This window comes from Canis lupus, chromosome 25, assembly GCF_048164855.1.
Source record: "Canis lupus baileyi chromosome 25, mCanLup2.hap1, whole genome shotgun sequence".
In the NCBI taxonomy this organism is placed as follows: domain Eukaryota; kingdom Metazoa; phylum Chordata; class Mammalia; order Carnivora; family Canidae; genus Canis; species Canis lupus.
In genome coordinates, this window is record NC_132862.1 from 35,836,716 (window position 1) to 35,857,923 (window position 21,208).

At 37.8% G+C, this 21,208-nt stretch overlaps 1 long non-coding RNA gene across 1 annotated transcript in view; it reads left to right on the top strand.

Annotated features, from left to right (window-relative positions):
- Positions 1 to 1,727: 1,727 nt before the first annotated feature.
- LOC140617503 (uncharacterized) overlaps positions 1,728 to 21,208 on the top strand; it is a 45,326-nt gene continuing 25,845 nt past the window's right edge. Inside the window, exons 1-4 of the long non-coding RNA XR_012017734.1 lie at positions 1,728 to 1,864; positions 2,041 to 2,136; positions 18,494 to 18,639; positions 20,342 to 20,478. This is a non-coding gene — a long non-coding RNA (uncharacterized lncRNA). The remainder of the gene's footprint in view (positions 1,865 to 2,040; positions 2,137 to 18,493; positions 18,640 to 20,341; positions 20,479 to 21,208) is intronic.

The window sequence follows — 21,208 nt, forward strand, 5'->3', positions numbered from 1 at the left end:
TTGGGTCTGGATGTATCTTTAAATTATTGTTTCTATGGGGATTTAGAGCTTGGGGTTTTCTATTGTTATGTCTTGCTGATGTCACCTCTTCTTCAGTCTGAAATAGTGTCTAGGGCAGATGCAGATTCTGTGGTACATAATGTGTTCTAAAGCTGATGGAAGTGGAAGATGTATCACCATTCCCTGATTTTCATACTGATTTAAGTCACCTCTTAATCTCTCCTGTTCCCTCAAGAATATTTCTGTGAGGACAGCCTGGGTGGCTCAGCGGTTTAGCACCGCCTTCAGCTCAGGGCTTGATCCTGGAACCCGGGATTGAGTCCCGGGTCGGGCTCCCTGGTGGAGTCTGCTTCTCCCTCTGTCTGGGTCTCTGCCTCTCTCTCTCTCTCTCTCTCTCTCTTTCTCTCTCTCTCTTTCTCTGTCTCTCATGAATGAATAAATAAAATCTTTAAAAAAAAAGAATATTTCTTTGTGTTCTCAAGTGATGTTCAGTCATTTCAGTATGATATCCTGAGATGTGAATTTCTATGTGCACATTCTCTTAGTTTGCTAAACGGCTGGGGTCTATAAATATTTGTATTTATTTTATTTATTTCTTTAAAGATTTTATTTATTTTTCTATAAATATTTTTAAATGATATTTAGAAGTTGTCTTGCATTGTCACTTAAGATTGATTTTCTGTTTTTTTTTTTTTTTTGTCTACTTCTCTTGTCCTTCTCATGTTGTACTTAGAACTATGCTAGCTTTACTGATATTGTTTTGAAGGTTTCTGAACTCTGTTAATTTTTCTCCCTCATCCTATGGGATGAATAATACTCTTACTCCTTCTTTAATTTCATCAGTTTTTTTCTCTGCATCTCAAATTTTCTGTAGGTACAATTTATTGGGTTTTTAATTTCAGGTATTTATTTTACAAAGCAAGAATTTTTCTGTGGCCTATTCATATAGTTTTATTTGTCTATTGACAAATCCTACCTGCTATACTGCGGCCATCATATTTTCATTTATTTGAACTCAGATTTTTAAAGTTTACATATATATTTTATTTCTAATAAAATTTGTTTTCTCATAGTATTTGTTGAACTTCTTCATTCATTCTACATGGATTAGAGTCTCCCAGAGAATCAGTAGTAATTCATCTGTGTTGTCAAAGAGCTTAACTTCCTTTTTCTAAGTGTTAAGTTTCTTGAGAACATTTATATTTTATAACTTAAAAAAATTAATCTTACTAGGAAAAACGTTAATATGTGAACAATTAGATAAACACAAATGCTACACAGTTTTCATAGAAAAATGACATGGGAATTATTTAGATTTTGATATACAACTATTAGTCCAAATAAATTATTTGTTCATTTATATTCATTTATATATTACTAAGATTAATGAGATGTAATTCTCTGTATTTCAGATCACCAATATCTTCAGAGATTGAAGACAATTGTCCATATTTCAACCTTGACATTAACAAAGTTTCTCATGACCCCTGCTTAGAATTAAAATCATATGTTTGTAAGCACCAGGTATTAATTACCTAATTTTGGTATATTGCTATCTCATCATCTAAAGAACATTATCTCTCATTTCTTCAAAAGCCACACAATTTAAAACAATTGTGTTTTAAATTTAAATCAGAATATTTTAAAGATATTATTTTTAGAGCAATTTTAGGTCACATCGAAATTAAGAAGAAGGTACAGAGATTTCCTCTATTGCCCCTGTTCACACATGTGATGTGTTATTATCATGACTCACTAGAATGGACCATTTGTTACCAAGGATGAATATGCAGTGATACATCATAATCACCCAAAGTCCAAAGTGTACTTGAGGTTTCACCCTTGGTCTTGGCATCATATTAATGTAAGAATATATACACTCAAGTACATATTATACATTTCTTAAACTTAGAAAATTTTCTATTTATTAAAGTGAATGATATTTAAATTACAAAGCATAATATCAAGCACTGTTTTTGTAAATTCCTCAATAAGATGAACAATTCTACTAATATTTCCAAATTAATTAATTTTTCCTAGGCCTTAAAGGGGCTGTAAATGAGGATTAAACAGCCCCGGGTGGCAAGGTTATTGATCAGAATTGAATCAGAAGACAGAAACCAAGGGAAGTTTGAGGTAAGCAATTATTATTTATTTGTAAGGGGAAGCACATTAAGAGGAAAGGCTACTAAAATAAAATTATAAAAATACTTTAGGATGAGGGCACCTGGTGGCTCAGTCATTTAAGCGTCTGCCTTTTCCTCAGGCCATGATTTTAGGGTCCTGAGGTCCAGCCTGGCATCAGCTTCCCTGCTTAAGGGAGAGCCTGCTTCTCCCCCAGCTTGTGCACTTTCTCTTTGTCAAATAAATAAACTCTAAAAAAGAAAGAAGAAAGAAAGAAGAAAGAAAGAAAGAAAGAAAGAAAGGAAAGAAAGAAAGGAAAGAAAAAGAAAGAAAGAAAGAAAAAGAAAGAAAGAAAGAAAGAAAGAAAGAAAGAAAAAAGAAAGAAAGAAAAAGAAAGAAGAAAGAAAGAAAGAAAGAAAGAAAGAAAGAAAGAAAGAAAGAAAGAAGAAAGAAAAGAAAGAAAGAGAGAAAGAAAGAAAGTACCTTAGTGTGAAAGAGGAGTACCTACAAGACTGATCCTCGGAAGCCAGTTCTACTCTCTGAAGATGGGATTTAGATGTCATTGAAGACAGTGTGGCTACATGGTAGACATGCTCACAAGATTGGCTTGGGACACTGTAGCTTCACAGTCCACAGGCTAAACTTGGTGAGAATGAATCTGAGGCTCTGACTGGCAAGCAGGAAGAATTCCCTGTTAGAGTTGTAGGAGCCACAGATCAGGGGGCAGAAAACTATGACAGGTACTGGCCACAGAAACTGGCTGGAGGCTGAATATACTGGAATTCCTGCCTGCATGCAGCTGGCAACCAAGTCATAGTGGAAATGAGGAAGAAGAGACCTTTGTGCTGCAGTGTCTCTCCGTTGCCTTATACTGACAACACTCAACTTCATGTGAACTGACAAGGGAGAGAAGTTTATCTCACCTAGCTTCATTATCTGAAAATGGCACAGAGGGATTGATTGGAGCTGAGAGTACTCAATTGTTAACAGGCACTCAGGGTGACCATGCAGTCATCACAAGCTTCCTATGTAAGTGCCATTCACATCTGTTCCACTTCCTCAGAGGATGGAACCATGTACCTTCAGAATCTGTTTTAGGGCAGCACTATGAAAGGTTAGGTTCATTATCTGGTAAAGACAGGTTTTCATTGAATAAGAACCAGTGCCCTTTGATACTCTTTCTTGTGTGTTGTTTCCCTCACCTGGATTTCATATATATTGGAAGAGATCTTGTTTTATTAAATTCTCCACATCACCACCTCTGTTGTTCTTTACTACTATGCTAAAAAATACTTTGAAGTGAAAAATAAATGTTTAATAGTGAAAAAACAAGAATTAAAAGTATAAGGATATTAAGTATAATTAAAAGTATAAGGTAGAGCACATAGCTCGTTATTGCCAGAATTCAGGACAAACTTTTGTACTTTGATAATGATTCAGATATATTTTTACCCTATTCAATTACAGCAGGGAAAGAGATTAAACTCAATAATTATCTGCAAAATAATTATACATTTATCACTTTGAAGATACATTCTTTACATTGTCTGTACTTATTCCTTCTGATCATATAGGGAAAGTATTTGAATATTCAAAATCAATTTCACATAACAGTTAAATGGTAGCTGTAACTAACTGTTAAAGTTGTGTCATAAACAACCCAAGATTCCATTGGCATTTAAAAATAAGCATTTGGGGATCCCTGGGTTGCTCAGCAGTTTGGTGCCTGCCTTCAGCCCGGGGTGTGATCCTGGAGACCTGGGATCGAGTCCCACGTCGGGCTCCCTGCATGGAGCCTGCTTCTTCCTCTGCCTGTGTCTCTGCCTCTCTCTCTCTCTCTCTCCCTTTCTGTGTCTCTCATGAATAAATAAATAAAACCTTTTAAAAAATTAAAAAATAAAAATAAGAATTTATCTCTCATTTGCCAATCTGTGGTTTGGCTATTTTTTAGTTGATAGAAGTTGGACATGTATAGATTTGGCTTGAGACTACAGATTCAGCTTGGATCTTTTTTACATATTTCATTCTTAGAATACTGGGCAGCCTTGTATATTCACTAGATCTCGGTCATTTTGACTTAAGAACTTGATCTTTCTGTGTGATCACCTGTGTGATCACCTGTGACATGATGTCCCTAATTATAGCTACCTTATGGTAGTTATTGATCTGAGGAATCAATAACATAATGCTTAAGGATCCTTAAAATACAGCCTAACCACATGACATTCTGGCTATATATGATCTCTTCATATTTTGCTTTACCAATAAATCAATAAAGGCTGTTTTCCAAGAAAATCCATGCCTTATAACTGTGTTTTTCCTTTCACCCAATGAAATAGCCAGGTATCAGAAATATAATTTGACTCAACCACTTTGATTATACACATCAAAGATATGTGCATTTTAAAACAAGGTTTTGAGGAAGTCAATACATGTCATGTATGGACAGTAAACATGAGTAATTTTTTTTCTGGGGATGCATTTCCATTTTGGAAATCATGTTGCAATTCCTTTTCTTTTTTTTTCAAGAACCCAGTCTTCACTCAATAACATATTTGAATGAATGCAAGCACTGTCTCTTTGAAATTGAAGACATTTTTAAAAAGATTTTATTTGTTTATTCATATGAGACACAGAGAGAGGCAGAGGCATAGACAGAGGGAGAGAAAGGTAGGCTTCTTGTAGGGAGCCCGATGTGGGACTCAGTCCTGGGCCAAGGATCACGCCCTGAGCCAAAGGCAGACGCTTAACAGCTGAGCCACCCAGGCATACCGAGATTGAAGAAATTTGAAAGGAATTGTCAAGGTTTGACAAGGTAGCCTATGTGGTTCTTAGATTTGAAGAACCTCCATGGCCCTAGGAGAAGAAAACACTGAAATGCCTCTTTCCTTCCAATTTCGGAGCATCCCATCCACACATATGTATCTCTTGATATGGAAAATGGAGAAAAATGAGAGGCTACTTGCTACATTCTAATGTGGGAAACCTCCTAGTTTTCTTCCAAACTATTTTTTTACATATATAAACACATTCATAAAAGATGCCTAAAGTCTTCCATGTAGAGTTATTTGATAGAATGAGCTTGATTTAGGATATCCATCAAAAGCACTAGTGATATACAAATATGGAACAATATTAAGAGAGTAATAAAACCAAGAGTGAATTCAGAATACAAAGAGCCATGCAGAAGTCAGGGATATAAATATCAAAATGGCATTTTTCTCTGTCTCTAACTTTCTGAGGTTATACATTAGGTGTTGAACATAAAGGGCTTGTTATTCTAGATCCCAAGTTAACAGTACTCATTTCAGTACTAAATTCAGAGGAAGATGGTGCCCTTTAAAAATTTACTGTTGTTAAAACAGACCAGAAGGTGTATTCTTTGCAGGCAGCCAGTTCCAAGGAGAATGAAGGAAGGACTGAGCTGTGTTGGTCCAATCTTTTTTTTTTTTTTTTTTAAGATTTTATTTCATTTAATCATGAGAGACACAGAGAGAGAGAGACAGAGACAGAGACACAGGCAGAGGGAGAAGCAAGCTCCATGCGGGGAGCCCGATGTGGGACTCAATCCTGGGACTCCAGGATCACCCCTGGGCTGAAGGTAGGTGCTAAACCGCTGAGCCACCCAAGCGTCCCAATGTTTTGGTCTAGTCTTGTGTACCAAATATACTAATGTAAACATTTTGTTTCTGGGTAATTAATGAGTATAAACGTATGGATAAAATAACTCATTAGCATTTAAAAAAGTGTTGCTCTGCCCCACATTTATGAGGTTCTTCCCTTAATACAACCATTATTACTTTGTTGTTCCTCCTAAGGCGACATGTAAAAATTTAGCTTGTGAACTCCTAAACACTCTGGATTGGAGAAGAATAATCATCCAATCTGAGAGAGGAGCAAAAATATTTTTTAAAAGAGATCAGTATGATGACCCACGTAATTGGGATCTTACAAGGAAAAAAGAACATTTGGCAGAAAAAATATTTGAAGAAATAATGGCTGAAAAAATTTCAAATTTGTTGAAAGATGCCAAGTTAAATTCAGGAAGTTCAGCAAAACCAAAATAAGATAAACAAAATCCAATAAGATAAACAGAAGCTAAATCATATTGTCATCATGCTTCTGAAACAGATAAAAAGAAAATCTTGACAGCTTTAACTTAAACACTTCATAGCCCAGAAATTCACTACAAACAATAAAATTTAGAAGATTAAAGAATATTCATTTCAAGAAGAGAAACCTGCCAACCCAAAATTCTCTGTCATTAAAAGCCTTCCAGAATAAAAGTAAATTAATACATTTTCAAACAACTACTCAGGACATCTACCACCAGCAGGCCTGCATTGCAAAAGGTGCCACGGGAAGAGAATTTCAGGCTTAAAGGTAATAGAACAAGATGGAAAACTGGGTATTTGGGAAGATGAAAAGAGCATGAAAAGTTATAAATATCTGGGTAAATATGAAAAACAATCTTTTGTTAATTTCTTTACAGTATGCATGACGGGATCCCTGGGTGGCGCAGCGGTTTGGCGCCTGCCTTTGGCCCAGGGCGCGATCCTGGAGACCCGGGATCGAATCCCACGTCGGGCTCTCGGTGCATCGAGCCTGCTTCTCCCTCTGCCTGTGTCTCTGCCTCTCTCTCTCTCTGTATGACTATCATAAGTAAATAAAATTAAAAAAAAAAAACAAAATACAGTATGCATGACTACTCACAGCAAAGTTTGCAACATGTCTTCCGATGTTTACAATATGTATAGGATGTAATATATACAACAACTATACCATAATGGCTAGGGGAGGTGATCAAAATTTTTTAAGTGTCATTATTCATTACTGTTGCCATCTGAGCTGAGTGGAATGTTTTTGTAAGAAGGTTTATATCATGAACTCATTTCTTTAATATGTGGGAGGTTTGCACACGTTTCTTTTTGTTGTATTCCATTTTGGTAATTTGCATTTCTAGGAATTTTCTATTACATATAGATTTTTAAATATATTTATAATCTACCTTTACTACTTTTTATTTTTTTAAAGATTTACTTATTTATTTATTTATTTATTTATTTATTTATTTATTTATTTATTTATTTATGATAGACACAGAGAGAGAGAGAGGCAGAGACACAGGATGAGGGAGAAGCAGGCTCCACACTGGGAGCCCGCCTCAGGACTCGATCCCGGTACCCCAGGACCATGCCCTGGGCCAAAGGCAGGAGCCAAACCACTGAGCCACCCAGGGATCCCCCCTTTATTACCTTTTAATGTTGTTTTAATTTAAAACAATAATGTATTCCCAAATTTAATCTGGATATAAATGGTTTCTGTCTTTATTTTTTGATAGCCTTATCTATTTTATTATGTCTTTTCAAAGAGACTATATTTGATTTTCTTGATCCTCTCTATTGCAGTTTTGCTCTTTGTCATGATTTTGTACTATCATTTTCTCTTATCTTCTTTGTTTGGATTTAATTTTACCTAATTTTGCTCTCATATTTTTAATGTTTATTTTTTAATTATCTAAAAGTTTTATTTTCTAAAAAGTATGACAGTATGTAAACTGTGACAGCATCTTTGTATTCTACTGGTAACTTCTTTTTTTTTTTTTTTTTTTTCAAATTTTTATTAAAATTCTAGTTAGGGGGCAGTCTGAGTGGATCAGCGGTTTAGCGCCGCCTTCAGCCCAGGGTGTGATCCTGGAGACTCAGGATCGAGTTCCGCATCAGGCTCCCCCTGCATGGAGCCTGCTTCTCCCTCTGCTTGTATCTCTGCCTCTCCCACTCTCTGTGTGTCTCTATGAATAAATAAATAAAAATAAAGTAAAATAAAATAAAATAATAAAATAAAATATAAAATTCTAGTTAGGTAACCTATAGTTGGATTCAAGAGTAGAATTTAGTGATGTATCACTTACATACAACACCCGTGCTCAACACTACAAGTGCCCTCCTCAATATCTGTCACATATTTTGCCCATCCCCTGCCCAATTACCCATCAAACATCAGTTTGTTCTCTATACTTAAGGATCTCTTATGGTTTGCTTCCCTCCCTCTTTTTTCTTCCCTTCTCCTATGTTCATCTGTTCTGTTTCTTAAATTCCACATATGAGTGAAATCATATCGTATTTGTCTTTCTCTGACTGATATATTTTGCTTAGCATAATACTCTCTAGCTCCATCCATGTTACTTCAAATGGCAAGATTTAAATTTTTTGAGGGATGAGTAATATTCCATTATGTAAATATCATCTTTCTTTATCCATTCATCGGTCAATGGACACTTGAGTTCTTTCCATAGTTTGGCTATTGTTGATAATGCTGCTATAAACATTGGCATGCATGTGCCCCTTCAAATCAGTGTTTTTGTACCCTTTGGATAAAAACCTAGTAGTAGTGCAATTGCTAGGTCATAGGGTACTCCTCTTTTTAACTTTTTGAGGAACTTCAGTACTGTTTTCCACAGTGGTTGCGCCAATTTGCATTCCCGCCAACAGTGTAAGGGGGTTCCCCTTTCTCCACATCCATGCCAACATCTATTGTTTCCAGGTTTGTTATTTTTAGCCTTCTGACTGGTGTGAGGAAGTATCTCATTGTAGTCTTAATGTGTATTTCTCTGATGATGAGTGATGTTGAGCATCTTTTTTATGTGTCTTTTAACCATCTGTATGTTTTCTTTGGAAAAATGTCTATTCATGTCTTCTGCCCATTTCTTAATTGGATTATTTGTCTTTTGGGGTATTGGTTAGGTAAGTTCTTTATAGATTTTGAATACTAACCTTTTATTCAATACATCATTTGATCTTCTTCCATTCTGAAGGCTGCCTTCTAGTTTTGTTGATTGTTTCCTTTGCTGAGCAGAAGCTTTTTATCTTGATGAAGTACCAATAGCTCATTTTTACTTTTGTTTCCCTTGCCTCTAGGGATGTGTCTTGTTAGAAATTGCTATGGCCAAGGTCAAAGAGGTTACTGCCTGTGTTCTCTAGGATTTTGATGGTTTCCTATCTCATATTTAGTTCTTTCATTCACTTTGAATTTATTTTGTGTATGGTATAAGAAAGGAAGAATATTCAATGCTTTCATGTTTTTAGTTTCATGTGGTGTATGGTCAGATTTCTGCTCTGTTTTGTAATAGGTGTACTTAAGGTAATTATTATTTCATAGAACAAAATTTTGCTGTTATATTTCCCTTATAATTCATGTAAAAAAAGTCAACATTCATTGTAATCATATGTTTAGCTCATATGTTAATTAGAAATATATTAGTGAGTTAAAACCATACAAGGGGACCACCTGGGTGACTCAGTTGGTTAAGCGTCTGCCTTTGGCTACGGTCATGATCCCAGGGTCCTGAAATCAAGCCCTACATTGGGCTCTATGCTCAGTGGAGAGCCTGCTTCTCCCCCTCCCTTTCCTTCTGCCTGTTGCTCTGCCTACTTGTGCTCTTTCTCTCTCTCTCTCTGTCAAATAAATAAAATCTTAAAAAAAAATAACACCATACAAGGATTTTAAAATTGATGTTTACTGACCGCTATTTTAGGTGAACTATATTTAGAGAATTTTCTATGAAGCTGGATGTGGCCTACATTTGTGTTAACATGGCTAGTATAACTATGGAATTAATATTATTTATTTTTAATTATGAAAAGTTAATTGCAAATATTCATATACATTTTTCCAATTGCCAACTTGCCTACTGGCTAATGCAGTGACATCACAGTTCTATATGTTTTATATTAATTAATATACTTGGAAATGTGAGTATATAGTGTATTTTTGAAAGTTTTGGAAAATTTTCATATGAATTTAAAAGTATGAGTATTTTGTAAAAGGCGAAAGATTTATGTGATCTGAAGAGAAACCAGAGCCTAAAAAAATGAGTATTTTTGGAGGGAGGGGCAAGATGGCGGAAGAGTAGGGTCTCCAAATCACCTGTCTCCACCAAATTACCTAGAAAACCTTCAAATTATCCTGAAAATCTATGAATTCGGCCTGAGAATTAAAGAGAGAACACCTGGAATGCAACAGTGAGAAGAGTTCGCGCTTCTATCAAGGTAGGAAGACGGGGAAAAAGAAATAAAGAAACAAAGACCTCCAAGGGGGAGGGGCCCCGCGAGGAGCCGGGCTGAGGCCGGGGCGAGTGTCCCCAGGACAGGAGAGCCCCGTCCCGGAGGAGCAGGAGCTGCACCGACCTTCCCGGGGGAAAGGGGCTCGTGGGGAGGTGGAGCAGGAACCAGGAGGGCGGGGATGCCCTCGGGCTCCGGGGACACTAACAGGCACCTGCGCCCCGGGAGAGTGCGCCGAGCTCCCTAAGGGCTGCAGCGCGCACGGCGGGACCCGGAGCAGCTCTGGGGGCTTAGGGGCGGCTCCGTGGAGGGGGCTGCGGGGTGGGGGCAGCTCGTGGGGCTCGGGGGCGGCTCTGCGGAGGGGGTTCGGGGCGGGAGCAGCTCGGGGGGGCTCGGGGGCGGCTCCGCGGAGGGGGCTGCGGGGCGGGAGCAGCTCGGGGGGGCTCGGGGGCGGCTCCGCGGAGGGGGTTCGGGGCGGGAGCAGCTCGGGGGGGCTCGGGGGCGGCTCCATGGAGGGGGCTGCAGGGCGGGGGCAGCTCGTGGGACTCGGGGGTGGCTCTGCGGAGGGGGTTCGGGGCGGGAGCAGCTCGGGGGGGCTTGGGGGCGGCTCCGCGGAGGGGGCTGCGGGGCGGGAGCAGCTCGGGGGTGGGGGATCGGGGGCGGCTCCGCGGAGGGGGCTGCAGAGCGGGAGCTCGAATCCACCAGCGCAGGCTCCGGAGCACAGGGCGCCGGGACACAGCCCAGGATCTGGCCTCCCCCCGGGACAGGCAGAGGCCCGGAGGGCCCAGGACAGCGAGGACGCTCCTGCCCCAGCTGAGCAGATCAGCGGCCCCGCCCCGGAGCCTCCAGGCCCTGCAGACGGAGAGCTCTGGACCTACTGCAGGGGCTGACTCTAGGGCTCCAGAGCTGGCCGCCGCCACTGGGGTTGTTCCTCCTGGGGCCTCACGGGGTAAACAACCCCCACTGAGCCCTGCACCAGGCAGGGGCAGAGCAGCTCCCCCAACTGCTAACACCTGAAAATCAGCACAGCAGGCCCCTCCCCCAGAAGACCAGCTAGACTGACAGCTTCCAGGGGAAGCCAAGGGACTTAAAGTACACAGAATCAGAAGATACTCCCCCGTGGTTCTTTTTTTTTCTTTTTTCTTTTTTCTTTCTTTTTTTTTTTTTTTTTTTTTTTTTGGCTTTTTGATTTGTTTCCTTCCCCCACCCCCCTTTTTTTCTCCTTTCTTTTTCTTTCTCTTTTTCTTCTTTTTTTTTCGTTTTTTTCTCTTCCATTTTTTTCTCTTTCTCTTTTCTTTCCTTCTTTCTCTACTCTCTTTTCCTCCTTTTCCCAGTACAACTTGCATTTGGCCACTCTGCACTGAGCAAAATGACTAGAAGGAAAACCTCACCTCAAAAGAAAGAATCAGAAACAGTCCTCTCTCCCACAGAGTTACAAAATCTGGATTACAATTCAATGTCAGAAAGCCAATTCAGAAGCACTATTATACAGCTACTGGTGGCCCTAGAAAAACGCATAAAGGACTCAAGAGACTTCATGACTGCAGAATTTAGAGCTAATCAGGCAGAAATTAAAACTCAATTGAATGAGATGCAATCCAAACTAGAAGTCCTAACGACGAGGGTTAACGAGGTGGAAGAACGAGTGAGTGACATAGAAGACAAGTTGCTAGCAAAGAAGGAAACTGAGGAAAAAAGAGACAAACAATTAAAAGACCATGAAGATAGAATAAGGGAAATAAACGACAGCTTGAGGAAGAAAAACCTACGTTTAATTGGTGTTCCCGAGGGCGCCGAAAGGGACAGAGGGCCAGAATATATATTTGAACAAATTCTAGCTGAAAACTTTCCTAATCTGGGAAGGGAAACAGGCATTCAGATCCAGGAAATAGAGAGATCACGCCTATAATCAATAAAAACTGTTCAACACCTCGACATTTAATAGTGATGCTTGCAAATTCCAAAGATAAAGAGAAGATCCTTAAAGCAGCAAGACACAAGAAATCCCTGACTTTTATGGGGTGGAGTATTAGGGTAACAGCAGACCTCTCCACAGAGACCTGGCAGGCCAGAAAGGGCTGGCAGGATATATGCAGGGTCCTAAATGAGAAGAACATGCAACCAAGAATCCTTTATCCAGCAAGGCTCTCATTCAAAATGGAAGGAGAGATAAAAAGCTTCCAAGACAGGCAGCAACTAAAAGAATATGTGACCTCCAAACCAGCTCTGCAAGAAATTTTAAGGGGGACTCTTAAAATTCCCCTTTAAGAAGAAGTTCAGTGGAACATTCCACAAAAACAAGGACTGAATAGTTATCATGATGACACTAAATTCATATCTCTCAATAGTAACTCTGAATGTGAACGGGCTTAATGACCCCATCAAAAGGCGCAGGGTTTCAGACTGGATAAAAAAGCAGGACCCATCTATTTGCTGTCTACAAGAGACTCATTTTAGACAGAAGGACACCTACAGCCTGAAAATAAAAGGTTGGAGAACCATTTACCATTCGAATGGTCCTCAAAAGAAAGCAGGGGTAGCCATCCTTACATCAGATAAACTAAAATTTACCCCGAAGACTGTAGTGAGAGATGAAGAGGGACACTATATCATACTTAAAGGATCTATTCAACAAGAGGACTGAACAATCCTCAATATATATGCCCCGAATGTGGGAGCTGCCAAATATATAAATCAATTATTAACCACAGTGAAGAAATACTTAGACAATAATGCACTTATACTTGGTGACTTCAATCTAGCTCTTTCTATACTCGATAGGTCTTCTAAGCACAACATCTCCAAAGAAACAAGAGCTTTAAATGATACACTGGACCAGATGGATTTCACAGATATCTACAGAACTTTACATCCAAACTCAACTGAATACACATTCTTCTCAAGTGCACATGGAACTTTCTCCAGAATAGACCACATATTGGGTCACAAATTGGGTCTGAACCGATACCAAAAGATTGGGATCGTCCCCTGCATATTCTCAGACCATAATGCCTTGAAATTACAACTAAATCACAACAAGAATTTTGGAAGGACCTCAAACACGTGGAGGTTAAGGACCATCTTGCTAAAAGATGAAAGGGTCAACCAGGAAATTAAGGAAGAATTAAAAACATTCATGGAAACTAATGAGAATGAAGATACAACCATCCAAAATCTTTGGGATGCAGCAAAAGCAGTCCTAAGGGGGAAATACATCGCAATACAAGCATCCATTCAAAAACTGGAAAGAACTCAAATACAAAAGCTAACCTTACACATAAAGGAGCTAGAGAAAAAACAGCAAATAGATCCTACACCCAAGAGAAGAAGGGAGTTAATAAAGATTCGAGCAGAACTCAATGAAATCGAGACCAGAAGAACTGTGGAACAGATCAACAGAACCAGGAGTTGGTTCTTTGACAGAATTAATAAGATAGATAAACCATTAGCCAGCCTTATTAAAAAGAAGAGAGAGAAGACTCAAATTAATAAAATCATGAATGAGAAAGGAGAATCACTACCAACACCAAGGAAATACAAACGATTTTAAAAACATATTATGAACAGCTATACGCCAATAAATTAGGCAATCTAGGAGAAATGGACGCATTCCTGGAAAGCCACAACTACCAAAACTGGAACAGGAAGAAATAGAAAACCTGAACAGGCCAATAACCAGGGAGGAAATTGAAGCAGTCATCAAAAACCTCCCAAGACACAAGAGTCTAGGGCCAGATGGCTTCCCAGGGGAATTTTATCAAACATTTAAAGAAGAAACCATACCTATTCTCCTAAAGCTGTTTGGAAAGATAGAAAGAGATGGAGTACTTCCAAATTCGTTCTATGAGGCCAGCATCACCTTAATTCCAAAACCAAAGACCCCACCAAAAAGGAGAATTACAGACCAATATCCCTGATGAACATGGATGCAAAAATTCTCAACAAGATACTGGCCAATAGGATCCAACAGTACATTAAGAAAATTATTCACCATGACCAAGTAGGATTTATCCCTGGGACACAAGGCTGGTTCAACACCCATAAAACAATCAATGCGATTCATCATATCAGCAAGAGAAAAACCAAGAACCATACGATCCTCTCATTAGATGCAGAGAAAGCATTTGACAAAATACAGCATCCATTCCTGATCAAAACTCTTCAGAGTGTAGGGATAGAGGGAACATTCCTCGACATCTTAAAAGCCATCTATGAAAAGCCCACAGCAAATATCATTCTCAATGGGGAAGCACTGGGAGCCTTTCCCCTAAGATCAGGAACAAGACAGGGATGTCCACTCTCACCACTGCTGTTCAACATAGTACTGGAAGTCCTAGCCTCAGCAATCAGACAAAAAAAAGACATTAAAGGCATTCAAATTGGCAAAGAAGAAGTCAAACTCTCCCTCTTCGCCGATGACATGATACTCTACATAGAAAACCCAAAAGTCTCCACCCCAAGATTGCTAGAACTCATACAGCAATTCGGTAGCGTGGCAGGATACAAAATCAATGCCCAGAAATCAATGGCATTTCTATACACTAACAATGAGACTGAAGAAAGAGAAATTAAGGAGTCAATCCCATTTACAATTGCACCCAAAAGCATAAGATACCTAGGAATAAACCTCACCAAAGATGTAAAGGATCTATACCCTCAAAACTATAGAACACTTCTGAAAGAAATTGAGGAAGACACAAAGAGATGGAAAAATATTCCATGCTCATGGATTGGCAGAATTAATATTGTGAAAATGTCAATGTTACCCAGGGCAATTTACACGTTTAATGCAATCCCTATCAAAATACCATGGACTTTCTTCAGAGAGTTAGAACAAATTATTTTAAGATTTGTGTGGAATCAGAAAAGACCCCGAATAGCCAGGGGAATTTTAAAAAAGAAAACCATGTCTGGGGGCATCACAATGCCAGATTTCAGGTTGTACTACAAAGCTGTGGTCCTCAAGACAGTGTGGTACTGGCACAAAAACAGACACATAGATCAGTGGAACTGAATAGAGAATCCAGAAGTGGACACTGAACTTTATGGTCAACTAATATTCGATAAAGGAGGAAAGAGTATCCATTGGAAGAAAGACAGTCTCTTCAATAAATGGTGCTGGGAAAATTGGACATCCACATGCAGAAGAATGAAACTAGACCACTCTCTTTCACCATACACAAAGGTAAACTCAAAATGGATGAAAGATCTAAATGTGAGACAAGAGTCCATCAAAATCCTAGAGAAGAACACAGGCAACACCCTTTTTGAACTCGGCCACAGTAGCTTCTTGCAAGATACATCCACGAAGGCAAAAGAAAGAAAAGCAAAAATGAACTATTGGGACTTCATCAAGATAAGAAGCTTTTGCACAGCAAAGGATACAGTCAACAAAACTCAAAGACAACCTACAGAATGGGAGAAGATATTTGCAAATGACGTATCAGATAAAGGGCTAGTTTCCAAGATCTATAAAGAACTTATTAAACTCAACACCAAAGAAACAAACAATCCAATCATGAAATGGGCAAAAAACATGAACAGAAATCTCACAGAGGAAGACATAGACATGGCCAACATGCATATGAGAAAATGCTCTGCATCACTTGCCATCAGGGAAATACAAATCAAAACCACAATGAGATACCACCTCACACCAGTGAGAATGGGGCAAATTAACAAGGCAGGAAACCACAAATGTTGGAGAGGATGCGGAGAAAAGGGAACCCTCTTACACTGTTGGTGGGAATGTGAACTGGTGCAGCCACTCTGGAAAACTGTGTGGAGGTTCCTCAAAGAGTTAAAAATAGACCTGCCCTACGATCCAGCAATTGCACTGTTGGGGATTTACCCCAAAGATACAAATGCAATGAAACGCCGGGACACCTGCACCCCGATGTTTCTAGCAGCAATGGCCACGATAGCCAAACTGTGGAAGGAGCCTCGGTGTCCAACGAAAGATGAATGGATAAAGAAGATGTGGTTTATGTATACAATGGAATATTACTCAGCTATTAGAAATGACAAATACCCACCATTTGCTTCAACGTGGATGGAACTTGAGGGTATTATGCTGAGTGAAATAAGTCAGTCGGAGAAGGACAAACATTATATGTTCTCATTCATTTGGGGAATATAAATAATAGTGAAAGGGAATATAAGGGAAGGGCGAATAAATGTGTGGGAAATATCAGAAAGGGAGACAGAACGTAAAGACTGCTAATCTGGGAAACGAACTAGGGGTGGTAGAATGGGAGGAGGGCGGGGGGTGGGAGAGAATGGGTGACGGGCACTGGGGGTTATTCTGTATGTTAGTAAATTGAACACCAATAAAAAATAAATTAAAAAAAAGAAAAAAAAGAAAAGACTATTTTTATTACTTTATAGTGTGTGTATATATGTGCATATATATATTTGTGAATTGTCTAGTTTAAGACTTTCTAGCCTTACTTATATATATCTGCTTGTTTGATAAGTAGGGAGATGGAGCTGTTTGAATCTCCATTTATGATTGTTTCCTCCTTCCCTTTATTTCACATCTATGTTCAACTCATATTATTAAGTACGTACAGATTTTATGAAACATTGTTAATGGTTTGGATAATCAATTCATTATTATGAAATGTAAAATGTGCTTCATGATGTCCAACAATGTCTTGCCTTATACTGTGACAGTGCTTTAGCAAAAGTTTTCTCCTGGCTTGTATTGCATATCTTTACATCTTTATACTTTCATTTTTCTGTTTGCTTCTGTTGAAGGAGTATCTCATTAAAGCAGCAAACAGTTATCTAAATATAAACACTATTGGAATTGAAATAAAAATCCTATTTATATTAACATAATTTGTAAGTGTATTCTTACTGATATAATTTATCTCCATATGTAAGTACATAGATATGATTAGTTGCTAACTATAAAATATTTATCATTTAATTTGGGGTAAACACTACCATTTCTTTGAATTCTACTTTTTCTTTGTTTTCTTGTCCTTCACAATAAAAATTTTAAATTTGTTCTATAAGAATGTGTTAATTTAATAAGCTTTAATATCCTTTGGCTAAGCACTACATTTTATAGCATACATTCTTTACTCTTTACTTTGTTACAATATAACAAATTAGCACTTCTACCCCTTCTTAAATGGTGAAAAGACCTAACAGCCCTCATTTCTATTTACTGAAAATACTGTATTTGCTTGCATAAATACTAAAACAAACATGTATTTATTTATTTATTGTTAAATTGTATATTTTATTTTTTATTGAGTCTAGTTAGAATACAATATTATATTAGTAAAATGTAAAACATAGTTATTTAACATGTATATACATTACAAAGTGATCACCATGATAACTCTAGCTACTGTCACCATACAGTTGTTACTTATTATTAACTATATTCCTTATTCAGTACAAATATGTATTTATAATTTGAAACATTACCATCAGTATTTTATCCACTCAATAACCATTTAGATAACTTATTTTCTTCAGGTCTTCTTTCCTCCATTTGAGCTTTCATCTGAAATAAATCTTTCAACATGAGAATATCCTTAAGTATTTTCTTTTTCTTTTTTAAGTATTTTCTTTCATTAGAGTTAGTAACTAAATCTCTCTACTTAAAAATAATCCTTGAAAAGAAATTCACTTTACCTTCATATTATAAATATATTTTTACCTTCTATTGACTTCCAATTTATCCATCTCTCTTAGGTCACTAGGTATCACCGTTGTTAGAAATAGTTAAATATATACATACATTTATATCATAAAAAGTAAATTCAAACTATCCTTATTATTCTAGTAATTTTTACTGTGACTTTATGCTGCCTGGCATAGATTTCATTAAAGTTAAATGCCAAAAGGGTGAATTCATCTTTCTACATGTAATAAATAAAATATGATACAAAAGTATAATTATTTTATTGAAAACAGTAATGTGTATAACCATAGTACAATAGATATAAGTACTTTAAATTTCAAAAAAGAACATTAGTGTATTTTACTAATTTACGGGTTAGGGCTAGTAAATGCATTAATTGTTATAATCCTATTATATGACTAATAGAGAAAATAGATTGCTAGTTTGTAAAAATATAATAAAATGTAATTCATTGAAATTCTCATATAGCTCGTCAGCTTTAGCCATTGTTTAAAAGTCTCAAATATTAGTCCAAATCTCAACTGACATAAATATGATTTTAAATTAGAAAGCTAAAGATTGCACAAAGTCGGTCTCTTAGAGATTAGAGTGAAAGTGAATATGCTTAAGAATGATACATAAATATCCCCCCTTTCTTTGGTACAAGATGAAACTGATGAGAAGAATTCTGAGGTGAATACCAAGATGGTGCAATAGGAGGATCTTGAGCTGACCTCCTAGGCACACAGCAGATCTACAATTACATATGGGAAATTACCTAAGAATTAGAAGAACAGCTCTATGCAGCTAAAGGTATGAAGAAAAAGTCAAATCAAAAAGGGTATAAAGGGAAAGACATGGCCTGATTTGACCCACAACCTCAGTATGGTGACCCACAACTGGCAGAGATCTCACAGGCACTGAGAACCTCTGTGAAAAGTGAGGGGATCAAGTTCCACATTGGGCATCCTCCTGCCCTGAGGATCTGCACTGGGATGATGAGCTCCCATTGCATCTGGCTTTTAAATTTAGCTGGATTAATCTCCTGGAACGTTGACCTGCCTGCCTATGTATTCTGGCTGATGCCCCTAAAAGAGACTCTTGCCCTGCCATACCCCATGGGCAGTCTACCCTGGGACCAGTGACCTACAATGGGGTGTCTGCCCCACCATACCTGGAAGAAGGCCTTGAATAGGACAGGACCACTGCCAAAGTGGCTCCCACACTTCCATATCCACCAGGCTGGCTTGGCTAGTCTGGCACACATGCAAAATACCTTCTGCATCACCAGTGGACCATCTCAGCTGGGACCAATACCCTCCAAATAGCTCCCATCCTGCCACTCCTAGTGAGTGGTCTTACTAGGACTAAACCATTCCAAAGCAACTCCTATGATGGTTGCCCTTGCCCACCAGTATGCCTGTAACATTTGTGGCCAAACTGCACCACCAGCCACACTGGGTATTTATCCTGTCCAACAACATGCCCTTAATATTTCTACCCAGGCTTCCCAGCTAGCTATATCAGGGGCCAGCTGTAGCTGCTGATGTGTTCACAGCAGTTGCCATAGAATATCACAGCCAGAAGGATGGGGACTAGCCTCTGTCTCCCCACCAACATACTCACAGTAGTTGTGGATAAGCCACAATAGAAGGGTGCATTTGGCCCACACAAGGGACACCCCTGAAGTATCTACCTGATGTTGATGACTAGGAGGAATTTCACTTTTGTGCCCCCCAAAACAAGGCCATTCCTTCGATACCAGGAGACTTGCTGACATACCTATACCTATACCTATACCTATACCTATTCATTCTATGAATGAAACAAGGAGAGTCAGGCAAAATGAGACAAATGAGGAGCTAGAGGATATGTTCCAAATGAAAGAATAGGATAAAATCTCATTAAAAGATAAGAGTAAAGTGAAGATAAGAAATCTACTTGATCATCAGTTTAAAGTAATGATCACAGAGATGTTTACCAAACTCAAGAAAAGGATGGGTGGACACAGTGAGAACTTCAGCAAAGAAATGGAAAATACAAAAATGAATCAATCAGACTTGAAGAGTATAGTGCCTGACAAAAATATATTTTAAAATACACTGAAGAAATTAATAACAGATTAGGTGATGCAGAAAGGATCAGTGATCCAGATGACAGGTTTGTGGAAATCATACATATATAACAGCAAAGACAAAGAAGTATTTTTATTTTATTTTTTAAGTTTTTATTTAACTTCTAGACAACATACAGTGTAATATCAATTTCAAGCGTACAATTTAGTGATTCAACACTTACATATAAGACCATATGCTCATCACAGCTGTGCAGTCCCCATCGCTTATTTAATGAAACCCCCCACAACTCTTCTCTGATAACCATCAGTTTATTCTCTATAGTTAACAGTCTGTTTCTTTGTTTGCTTCTCTCTATTTTTACTTTATGCATTTTTAAAAATTAGGATAGCTTAGGGGAACTCTGGACAATATTGAATGTATTAACATCTCCATTACAGGAATCCCAGGAGGAGAAAATGGAAAAGACAGAAAACTTATTTGAAGAAATAATAGCCAATAACATTTCTACCCTGGGAAAGAAAACATGCATCCACGTCCAGGAAGCACAGACAGCTCTAAGCAAGATGAACCCAAGGTGATCCAAGATGCATAATTAAAATGGAAAATATTAAAGATAAATAGTCTTAAAAACTGTAAGATATAATCAACTAGTTATGTAGAAGGAGAACTGAATTTTTAGCAGAAACTTTGCAGGCTGGAAGGATGTTGTATGATATATTTAAAGTGCTGAAAGGAAAAAGCCTACAACCAAGAATATTCTAACTGGCAAAGTTATCATTCAAATTTGAAGGAGAGATAAAGAGCTTCACAAACAAACAAACAAACAAACATTAATTCATCACCATTATACTGGCCTACAAGAAATGCTAAAAGGATTTCTTTAAGTTAAAAAAAGAAAAAAACATAAATAAAAGTAAAATAGTTATAAAAGAAAAATCTCACTGGCATAAAACTAACATTTATAGTGAATCAAGAATTTATAAACCTACTATGAAATTTAAAAGACAAAATTAGCAATGTCAACTATAACTACATAATTAGTAAAATAATATACAGAGTAAAAAGAAGTTATGCGTCTTCAATAACATAAAGCATAGAGAGCATATTAGAAATGCAAAGTTTCTAGAATATATTTAAAATTAACTGTCAACTTAAAATAGATAATATATATATTTATATTTGTATATTTTATGTATGAACCTCATGAAAGGCATAAACTAAAAATTTATTAGAGACAAAATCATAAAGAATAAAAATTTAGACCACCATCCTAGGGAAGCTTATCAAATCGCAAGGGAAGAAAA